Consider the following 12,014-nt stretch of genomic DNA (forward strand, 5'->3'; position numbering starts at 1 on the left):
AAGTTCAAAAGGCACAATGCCGACTTAAGTACAAGAGGACTGACACTCTAACTTTCTATGATTTGAACCTCTCCTGTGAGTCCAGTTTTAGATTCCGATGCTTCACTTCAGGTTTACTGTATCCCTTGGACCTTCTTATTGACGACGAAACACAGAGTTTGCATCCGAATTTAATACAAAAGGAACAATGCCGACTTAAGTACAAGAGGACTGACACTCTAACTATCTATGATTTGAACCTCTCCTGTGAGTCCAGTTTTAGATTCCGATGCTTCACTTCAGGTTTACTGTATCCCTTGGACCTTCTTATTGACGACGAAACACAGAGTTTGCATCCGAATTTAATACAAAAGGAACAATGCCGACTTAAGTACAAGAGGACTAACATTCTAACTTTCTATGATTGAACCTCTCCTGTGAGTCCAGTTTTAGATTCCGATGCTACACTTCAGGTTTACTGTATCCCTTGGACCTTCTTATTGACAATGAAACACAGAAAAAGCATTGGAATTAAATTCAAAAAGCACAATGCCGACTTAAGTACAAGTGAACTGAGACACTTACTTTCTATGGTTTGAACCACTCCTGTGAGTCCAGATTAAGGTTCCGATGCTTCACTTCAGTTTTACTGTATCCCTTGGACCTTCTTATTGACAATGAAACACAGAAATAGCAACGGAATTAAATTCAAAAGGCACAATGCCGACTTAAGTACAAGAGGACTGACACTCTAACTTTTTATGGTTTGAACCTCTCCTGTGAGTCCAGTTTTAGATTCCGATGCTTCACTTCAGTTTTACTGTATCCCTTGGACCTTCTTATTGACGATGAAACACAGAGTTTGCATCCGAATTTAATACAAAAGGCACAATGCCGACTTAAGTACAAGAGAACTGACACTAACTTTCTATGATTTGAACCTCTCCTGTGAGTCCAGTTTTAAATTCCGATGCTTTACTTCAGGTTTACTGTATCCCTTGTACCTTCTTATTGACGATGAAAACAGAAATTGCACCCGAACTTAATACAAAAGGGACAATGGCGACTTAAGTACAAGAGGACTGACACTCTCAATTTCTATGATTTGAACCTCCCCTGTGAGTCCAGTTTTAGATTCCGATGCTTCACTTCAGGTTTACTGTATCCCTTGGACCTTCTTATTGACGACGAAACACAGAAATTGCATCCGAATTTAATACAAATGGCACAATTGCGACTTAAGTACAAGAGGACTGACACTCTCACTTTCTATGATTCGAACCTCTCCTGAGAGGTCAGATTTATATTCCGATGCTTTACTTCAGGTTTACTGTATACCTTGCACCTTCTTATTGACTATGAAACACAGAAATAGCATCGGAATTAAATTCAAAAGGCACAATGCCGTTTTTAGTACAAGAGGACTGACACTCTCACTTTCAATGATTTGAACCTCTCCTGTGAGTCCAGTTTTAGATTCCGATGCTTCACTTCAGGTTTACTGTATCCCTTGGACCTTCTAATTGACGATGAAACACAGAGTTTGCATCCGAATTTAATACAAAAGGTACAATGCCGATGTAAGTACAAGAGGACTGACACTCTAACTTTCTATGATTTGAATCTCTCCTGTGAGTCCAGTTTTAGGTTCCGATGCTTCACTTCAGGTTTACTGTATACCTTGGACCTTCTTATTGACGATGAAACACAGATATTGCATCCGAATTTAATACCAAAATCACAATGGCGACTTAAGTACAAGAGGACTGACTCTCTCACTTTCTATGATTTGAACATCTCCTGTGAGTCCAGTTTTAGATTCCGATGCTTCACTTCAGGTTTACTGTATCCCTTGGACCTTCTTATTGACGAAGAAACACAGAAATTGCATCCGAATTTAATACAAATGCACAATGTCGACTTAATTACAAGAGGACTGACACTCTTACTTTCTATGATTTGAACCTCTCCTGTGAGTCCAGTTTTAGATTCCGATGCTTCACTTCAGGTTTACTGTATACCTTGCACCTTCTTATTGACGATGAAACACAGAAATTGCATCCGAATTTAATATACAAGGCACAATGCCGACTTAAGGACAAGAGGACTGACATTCTAACTTTCTATGATTTGCACCTCTCCTGTGAGTCCAGTTTTAGATTCCGATGCTACACTTAAGGTTTACTGTATCCCTTGGGCCTTCTTATTGACAATGAAACACAGAAAAAGCATTGGAATTAAATTCAAAAGGCACAATGCCGACTTAAGTATAAGAGAACTGACACTCTAACTTTCTATGATTTGAACCTCTCCTGTGAGTCCAGTTTTAGATTCCGATGCTTCACATGAGGTTTACTGTATCCGTTGGACCTTCTTATTGACGATGAAACACAGAAATTGCATCCGAATTTAATACAAATGGCACAATGCTGACTTAAGTACAAGAACACTGACACTCTCACTTTCTATGATTCGAACTTCTCCTGTGAGGTCAGATTTAGATTCCGATGCCTCACTTCAGGATTACTGTATCCCTTGGACCTACTTATTGACGATGAAACACAGAAATTGCATCCGAATTTAATACAAAAATCACAATGTCGACTTAAGTACAAGAGGACTTACACTCTCACTTTCTATGATTTGAACACCTCCTGTGAGTCCAGTTTCAGATTCCGATGCTTCAATTCAGATATACTTTATCCCTTGGACCTTCTTATTGACGATGAAACACAGAAATTGCATCGGAATTAAATTCAAATGGCACAATGCCGACTTAAGTACAAGAGGACTGACACTCTAACTTTCTACGATTTGAACCTTTCCTGTAAGTCCAGTTTTGGTTTTCCGATGCTTCACTTCAGGTTTACTGTATCCCTTGGACCTTCTTATTGACGATGAAACACAGAAATTGCATCCGAATTTAATACAAAATGCACAATGGCGACTTATGTACAAGAGGACTGACACTCTCACTTTCTATGATTTGAACCTCTCCTGTGAGTCCAGTTTTAGATTCTGATGCTTCACTTCAGGTTTACTGTATACCTTGCACCTTCTTATTGACGATGAAACACAGAGTTTGCATCCGAATTTAATACAAAAGGCACAATGTCGACTTAAGTACAAGAAGACTGACACTCTAACTTTCTATGATTTGAACCTCTCCTGTGAGTCCAGTTTTAGATTCCAATGCTTTACTTCAGGTTTACTGTATCCCTTGGACCTTCTTATTAACAATGAAAACAGAAATTAAATCCGAATTTAATACAAAAGGCACAATGGCGACTTAAGTACAAGAGGACCGACACTCTCACTTTCTATAATTTGAACCTCCCCTGTGAGTCCTGTTTTAGATTCCGATGCTTCACTTCAGGTTTACTGTATCCCTTGGACATTCTTATTGACGACGAAACACAGAAATTGCATCCGAATTTAATACAAATGGCACAATTGCGACTTAAGTACAAGAGGACTGACACTCTCACTTTCTATGATTCGAACCTCTCCTGTGAGGTCAGATTTAGATTCCGATGCTTCACTTCAGGTTTACTGTATACCTTGCTCCTTCTTATTGACGATGAAACACAGAAATTGCATCGGAATTAAATTCAAAAGGCACAATGAAGTCTTAAGTACAAGAGGACTGACACTCTCACTGTCTATGATTTGAACCTCTCCTGTGCGTCCGGTTTTAGATTCCGATGCATCACTTCAGGTTTCCTGTATTCCTTGGACCTTCTAATTGACGATGAAACACAGAGTTTGCATCCGAATTTAACACAAAAGGTACAATGCCGACGTAAGTACAAGAGAACTGACACTCTAACTTTCTATGATTTGAACCTCTCCTATGAGTCCAGTTTTAGATTCCGATGCTTCACTTCAGGTTTACTGTATCCCTTCGACCTTCTTATTGACGATGAAACACAGAAATTGCATCCGAATTTAATACCAAAATCACAATGGCGACTTAAGTACAAGAGGACAGACTCTCTCACTTTCTATGATTTGAACATCTAGTGTGAGTCCAGTTTTAGATTCCGATGCTTCACTTCAGGTTTACTGTATCCCTTGGACCTTCTTATTGACGATGAAACACAGAAATTGCATCGGAATTAAATTCAAAATGCACAATGCCGACTTAAGCAAAAGAGGACTGACACTCTCACTTTCTATGATTTGAACCTCTCCTGTGAGTCCTGTTTTAGATTCCGATGCTTCACTTCAGGTTTACTGTATCCCTTGGACCTTCTAATTGACGATGAAACACAGAAATTGCATCGGAATTAAATTCAAATGGCACAATGCCGACTTAAGTGCAAGAGGACTGACACTCTAACTTTCTATAAACTGAACCTCTCCTGTGAGTCCAGTTTTAGATTCCGATGCTTCACTTCAGGTTTACTGTATCCCTTGGACCCTCTTATTGATGACGAAACACGGAGTTTGCATCCCAATTTAATACAAAAGGAACAATGCCGACTTAAGTACAAGAGGACTGACACTCTAACTTTCTATGATTTGAACCTCTCCTGTGAGTCCAGTTTTGGATTCCGATGCTTCACTTCAGGTTTACTGTATCCCTTGGACCTTCTTATTGACGATGAAACACAGAAATTGCATCCGAATTTAATACAAAAGGCACAATGGCGACTTAAGTACAAGAGGACTGACACTCTCACTTTCTATGATTTGAACCTCTCCTGTGAGTCCAGTTTTAGATTCCGATGCTTCACTTCAGGTTTACTGTATCCCTTGGACCTTCTTATTGACGATGAAACACAGAAATTGCATCCGAATTTAATACAAATGGCACAATGTCGACTTAAGTACAAGAGGACTAACACTCTTACTTTCTATGATTTGAACCTCTCCTGTGAGTCCAGTTTTAGATTCCGATGCTTCACTTCAGGTTTACTGTATCCCTTGGACCTCCTAATTGACGATGAAACACAGAAATTGCATCGGAATTAAATTCAAATGGCACAATGCCGACTTAAGTACAAGAGGACTGACACTCTAACTTTCTATGATTTGAACCTCTCCTGTGAGTCCAGTTTTAGATTCCAATGCTTCACTTCAGGTTTACTGTATCCCTTGGACCTTCTTATTGACGACGAAACACGGAGTTTGCATCCGAATTTAATACAAAAGGAACAATGCCGACTTAAGTACAAGAGGACTGACACTCTAACTTTCTATGATTTGAACCTCTCCTGTGAGTCCAGTTTTGGATTCCGATGCTTCACTTCAGGTTTACTGTATCCCTTGGACCTTCTTAATGACGATGAAACACAGAAATTGCATCCGAATTTAATACAAAAGGCACAATGGCGACTTAAGTACAAGAGGACTGACACTCTCACTTTCTATGATTTGAACCTCTCCTGTGAGTCCAGTTTTAGATTCCGATGCTTCACTTCAGGTTTACTGTATCCCTTGGACCTTCTTATTGACGATGAAACACAGAAATTGCATCCGAATTTAATACAAATGGCACAATGTCGACTTAAGTACAAGAGGACTGACACTCTTACTTTCTATGATTTGAACCTCTCCTGTGAGTCCAGTTTTAGATTCCGATGCTTCACTTCAGGTTTACTGTATCCTTTGGACCTTCTAATTGACGATGAAACACAGAGTTTGCATCCGAATTTAATACAAAAGGTACAATGCCGACGTAAGTACAAGAGGACTGACACTCTAACTTTCTATGATTTGAGCCTCTCCTGTGAGTCCAGTTTTAGATTCCGATGCTTCACTTCAGGTTTACTGTATCCCTTGGACCTTCTTATTGACGATGAAACACAGAAATTGCATCGGAATTAAATTCAAAAGGCACAATGCCGACTTAAGTACAAGAGGACTGACACTCTAACTTTCTATGATTTGAATCTCTCCTGTGAGTCCAGTTTTAGATTCCGATGCTTCACTTCAGGTTTACTGTATCCCTTGGACCTTCTTATTGACGACGAAACACAGAAATTGCATCCGAATTTAATACAAATGGCACAATTGCGACTTAAGTACAAGAGGACTGACACTCTCACTTTCTATGATTAGAACCTCTCCTGTGAGGTCAGATTTAGATTCCGATTCTTCACTTCAGGTTTACTGTATCCCTTGGACCTTCTTATTGACGATTAAACACAGAAATTGCATGCGAATTTAATACAAATGGCACAATGCCGACTTAAGTACTAGAGGACTGACACTCTCACTTTCTATGCTTTGAATCTCAGCTGTGAGTCCAGTTTTAGGTTCCGATGCTTCACTGCAGGTTTACTCTATCCCTTGGACCCTCTTATTGACAATGAAACACAGAAATAGCATCGGAATTAAATTCAAAAGGCACAATGCCGACTTAAGTACAAGAGGACTGACACTCTAACTTTTTATGATTTGAACCTCTCCTGTGAGTCCAGTTTTAGGTTCCGATGCTTCACTTCAGGTTTACTCTTTCCCTTGGACCTTCTTATTGACGATGAAACACAGAGTTTGCATCCGAATTTAAAACAAAAGGCACAATGCCGACTTAAGTACAAGAGGACTGACACTCTAACTTTCTATGATTTGAACCTCTCCTGTGAGTCCAGTTTTAGATTCCGATGCTTTACTTCAGGTTTACTGTATCCCTTGGTTCTTCTTATTGACGATGAAACACAGAAATTGCATGCGAATTTAATTCAAATGGCACAATGCCGACTTAAGTACAAGAGGACTGACACTCTCACTTTCTATGATTTGAACCTCTCCTGTGAGTCCAGTTTTAGATTCCGTTGCTTCACTTCAGGTTTACTGTATCCCTTGGACCTTCTTATTGACGATGGAACACAGAAATTGCATCCGAATTTAATACAAATGGCACAATGTCGACTTAAGTACAAGAGGACTGACACTCTTACTTTCTATTATTTGAACCTCTCCTGTGAGTCCAGTTTCAGATTTCGATTCTTCACTTCAGGTTTACTGTAAACCTTGCACCTTCTTATTGACGATGAAACACAGAAATTGCATCCGAATTTAATACACAAGGCACAATGCAGACTTAAGTAAAAGAGGACTGACATTCTAACTTTCTATGATTTGAACCTCTCCTGTGAGTCCAGTTTTAGATTCCGATGCTACACTTCAGGTTTACTGTATCCCTTGGCCCTTCTTATTGACAATGAAACCCAGAAAAAGCAATGGAATTAAATTCAAAAGACACAATGCCGACTTAAGTACAAGAGAACTGACACTCTAACTTTCTATGATTTGAACCTCTCCTGTGAGTCCAGTTTTAGGTTCCGATGCTTCACTTCAGGTTTACTGTATCCCTTGGACTTTCTTATTGACAATGAAACACAGAAATAGCATCGGAATTAAATTCAAAAAGCACAATGCCGACTTAAGTACAAGAGGACTGACACTCTAACTTTTTATGATTTGAACCTCTCCTGTGAGTCCAGTTTTAGATTCCGATGCTTCACTTCAGGTTTACTCTATCCCTTAGACCTTCTTATTGACGATGAAACACAGAGTTTGCATCCGAATTTAATACAAAAGGCACAATGCCGACTTAAGTACAAGTGGACTGACACTCTAACTTTCTATGATTTGAAACTCTCCTGTGAGTCCAGTTTTAGATTCCGATGCTTTACTTCAGGTTTACTGTATCCCTTGGACCTTCTTATTGACGATGAAACACAGAAATTGCATGCGAATTTAATACAAATGGCACAATGCCGACTTAAGTACAAGAGGACTGACACTCTCAATTTCTATGATTTGAACCTCTCCTGTGAGTCCAGTTTTAGATTCCGATGCTTCACTTCAGGTTTACTGTATGCCTTGGACTTTCTTATTGACGATGAAACACAGAAATTGCATCCGAATTTAATACAAATGGCACAATGTCGACTTAAGTACAAGAGGACTGACACTCTTACTTTCTATGATTTGAACCTCTCCTGTGAGTCCAGTTTTAGATTCCGATGCTTCACTTCAGGTTTACTGTATACCTTGCACCTTCTTATTGACGATGAACACAGAAATTGCATCCGAATTTAATACACAAGGCACAATGCCGACTTAAGTACAGGAGGACTGACATTCTAACTTTCTATGATTTGAACCTCTCCTGTGAGTCCAGTTTTAGATTCCGATGCTACACTTCAGGTTTACTGTATCCCTTGGCCCTTCTTATTGACAATGAAACACAGAAAAAGCAATGGAATTAAATTCAAATGCACAATGCCGACTTAAGTACAAGAGAACTGACACTCTAACTTTCTATGATTTGAACCTCTCCTGTGAGTCCAGTTTTAGATTCCGATGCTTCACTTCACGTTTACTGTATCCCTTGGACCTTCTAATTGACGATGAAACACAGAGTTTGCATCCGAATTTAATACAAAAGGTACAATGACGACGTAAGTACAAGAGGTCTGACACTCTAACTTTCTATGATTTGAACCTCTCCTGTGAGTCCAGTTTTAGATTCCGATGCTTCACTTCAGGTTTACTGTATCCCTTGGACCTTCTTATTGACGATGAAACACAGAAATTGCTTGCGAATTTAACACAAACGGCACAATGCCGACTTAAGTACAAGAGGACTGACACTCTCACTTTCTATGATTTGAATCTCTCCTGTGAGTCCAGTTTTAGGTTCCGATGCTTCACTTCAGGTTTACTGTATCCCTTGGACCTTCTTATTGACAATGAAACACAGAAATAGCATCGGAATTAAATTCAAAAGGCACAATGCCGACTTAAGTACAAGAGGACTGACACTCTAACTTTTTATGATTTGAACCTCTCCTGTGAGTCCAGTTTTAGATTCCGATGCTTCACTTCAGGTTTACTCTATCCCTTGGACCTTCTTATTGACGATGAAACACAGAGTTTGCATCCGAATTTAATACAAAAGGCACAATGCCGACTTAAGTACAAGAGGACTGACACTCTCACTTTCTATGATTTGAAACTCCCCTGTGAGTCCAGTTTTAGATTCCGATGCTTCACTTCATGTTTACTGTATCCCTTGGACCTTCTTATTGACGACGAAACACAGAAATTGCATCCGAATTTAATACAAATGGCACAATTGCGACTTAATTACAAGAGGACTGAAACTCTCACATTCTATGATTCGAACCTCTCCTGTGAGGTCAGATTCAGATTCCGATGCTTCACTTCAGGTTTACTGTATACCTTGCACCTTCTTATTGACGATGGAGCACAGAAATTGCATCGGAATTAAATTCAAAAGGCACAATGCCGTTTTAAGTACAAGAGGACTGACACTCTCACTTTCTATGATTTGAACCTCTCCTGTGAGTCCAGTTTTAGATTCCGATGCTTCACTTCAGGTTTACTGTATCCCTTGGACCTTCTAATTGACGATGAAACACAGAGTTTGCATTCGAATTTAATACAAAAGGTACAATGCCGACGTAAGTACAAGAGGACTGACACTCTAAATTTCTATGATTTGATCCTCTCCTGTGAGTCCAGTTTTAGATTCCGAAGCTTCACTTCAGGTTTACTGTATCCCTTGGACCTTCTTATTGACGATGAAAAACAGAAATTGCATCCGAATTTAATACCAAAATCACAATGGCGACTTAAGTACAAGAGGACTGACTCTCTCACTTTCTATGATTTGATCATCTCCTGTGAGTCCAGTTTTAGATTCCGATGCTTCACTTCAGGTTTACTGTATCCCTTGGACCTTCTTAATGACGATGAAACACAGAAATTGCATCGGAATTAAATTCAAAACGCACAATACCGACTTAAGCAAAAGAGGACTGACACTCTCACTTTCTATGATTTGAACCTCTCCTGTGAGTCCAGTTTTAGATTCCGATGCTTCACTTCAGGTTTACTGTATCCCTTGGACCTTCTTATTGACGATGAAACACAGAAATTGCATCCGAATTTAATACAAATGGCACAATGTCGACTTAAGTACAAGAGGACTGACACTCTTACTTTCTATGATTTGAACCTCTCCTGTGAGTCCAGTTTTAGATTCCGATGCTTCACTTCAGGTTTACTGTATACCTTGCACCTTCTTATTGACGATGAAACACAGAAATTGCATCCGAATTTAATACACAAGGCACAATGCCGACTTAAGTACAAGAGGACTGACATTCTAACTTTCTATGATTTGAACCTCTCCTGTGAGTCCAGTTTTAGATTCCGATGCTACACTTCAGGTTTACTGTATCCCTTGGCCCTTCTTATTGACAATGAAACACAGAAAAAGCAATGGAATTAAATTCAAAAGCACAATGCCGACTTAAGTACAAGAGAACTGACACTCTAACTTTCTATGATTTGAACCTCTCCTGTGAGTCCAGTTTTAGATTCCGATGCTTCACTTCACGTTTACTGTATCCCTTGGACCTTCTAATTGACGATGAAACACAGAGTTTGCACCCGAATTTAATACAAAAGGAACAATGCCGACGTAAGTACAAGAGGACTGACACTCTAACTTTCTATGATTTGAACCTCTCCTGTGAGTCCAGTTTTAGATTCCGATGCTTCACTTCAGGTTTACTGTATCCCTTGGACCTTCTTATTGACGATGAAACACAGAAATTGCATGCGAATTTAATACAAATGGCACAATGCCGACTTAAGTACAAGAGGACTGACACTCTCACTTTCTATGATTTGAATCTCTCCTGTGAGTCCAGTTTTAGGTTCCGATGCTTCACTTCAGGTTTACTGTATCCCTTGGACCTTCTTATTGACGACGAAACACAGAAATTGCATCCGAATTTAATACAAATGGCACAATTGCGACTTAATTACAAGAGGACTGAAACTCTCACATTCTATGATTCGAACCTCACCTGTGAGGTCAGATTTAGATTCCGATGCTTCACTTCAGGTTTACTGTATACCTTGCACCTTCTTATTGACGATGGAGCACAGAAATTGCATCGGAATTAAATTCAAAAGGCACAATGCCTACTTAAGTACAAGAGGACTGACACTCTAACTTTCTATGATTTGAACCTCTCCTGTGAGTCCAGTTTTAGATTCCGATGCTTCACTTCAGGTTTACTGTATCCCTTGGACCTTCTAATTGACGAAGAAACACAGAGTTTGCATCCGAATTTAATACAAAAGGTACAATGCCGACGTAAGTACAAGAGGACTGACACTCTAACTTTCTATGATTTGAACCTCTCCTGTGAGTCCAGTTTTAGATTCCGATGCTTCACTTCAGGTTTTCTGTATCCCTTGGACCTTCTTATTGACGATGAAACACAGAAATTGCATCCGAATTTAATACCAAAATCACAATGGCGACTTAAGTACAAGAGGACTGACTCTCTCACTTTCTATGATTTGATCATCTCCTGTGAGTCCAGTTTTAGATTCCGATGCTTCACTTCAGGTTTACTGTATCCCTTGGACCTTCTTATTGACGATGAAACACAGAAATTGCATCGGAATTAAATTAAAAACGCACAATGCCGACTTAAGCAAAAGAGGACTGACACTCTCACTTTCTATGATTTCAACCTCTTCTGTGAGACCAGTTTTAGGTTCCGATGCTTAACTTCAGGTTTACTGTATCCCTTGGACCTTCTTATTGACGATGAAACACAGAAATTGCATCGGAATTAAATTCAAATGGCACAATGCCTACTTAAGTACAAGAGGACTGACACTCTAACTTTCTATGATTTGAACCTCTCCTGTGAGTCCAGTTTTAGATTCCGATGCTTCACTTCAGGTTTACTGTATCCCTTGGACCTTCTTATTGACGAAGAAACACAGAAATTGCATCCGAATTTAATACAAAAGGCACAATGGCGACTTAAGTACAAGAGGACTGACACTCTCACTTTCTATGATTTGAACCTCTCCTGTGAGATCAGTTTTAGATTCCGATGCTTCACTTCAGGTTTACTGTATCTCTTGGACCTTCTTATTGACGATGAAACACCGAAATTGCATCCGAATTTAATACAAATGGCACAATGCTGACTTAAGTACAAGAGCACTGACAGTCTCAC

Source organism: Schistocerca serialis, chromosome 9 (assembly GCF_023864345.2).
Source record: "Schistocerca serialis cubense isolate TAMUIC-IGC-003099 chromosome 9, iqSchSeri2.2, whole genome shotgun sequence".
NCBI classification, from domain to species: domain Eukaryota; kingdom Metazoa; phylum Arthropoda; class Insecta; order Orthoptera; family Acrididae; genus Schistocerca; species Schistocerca serialis.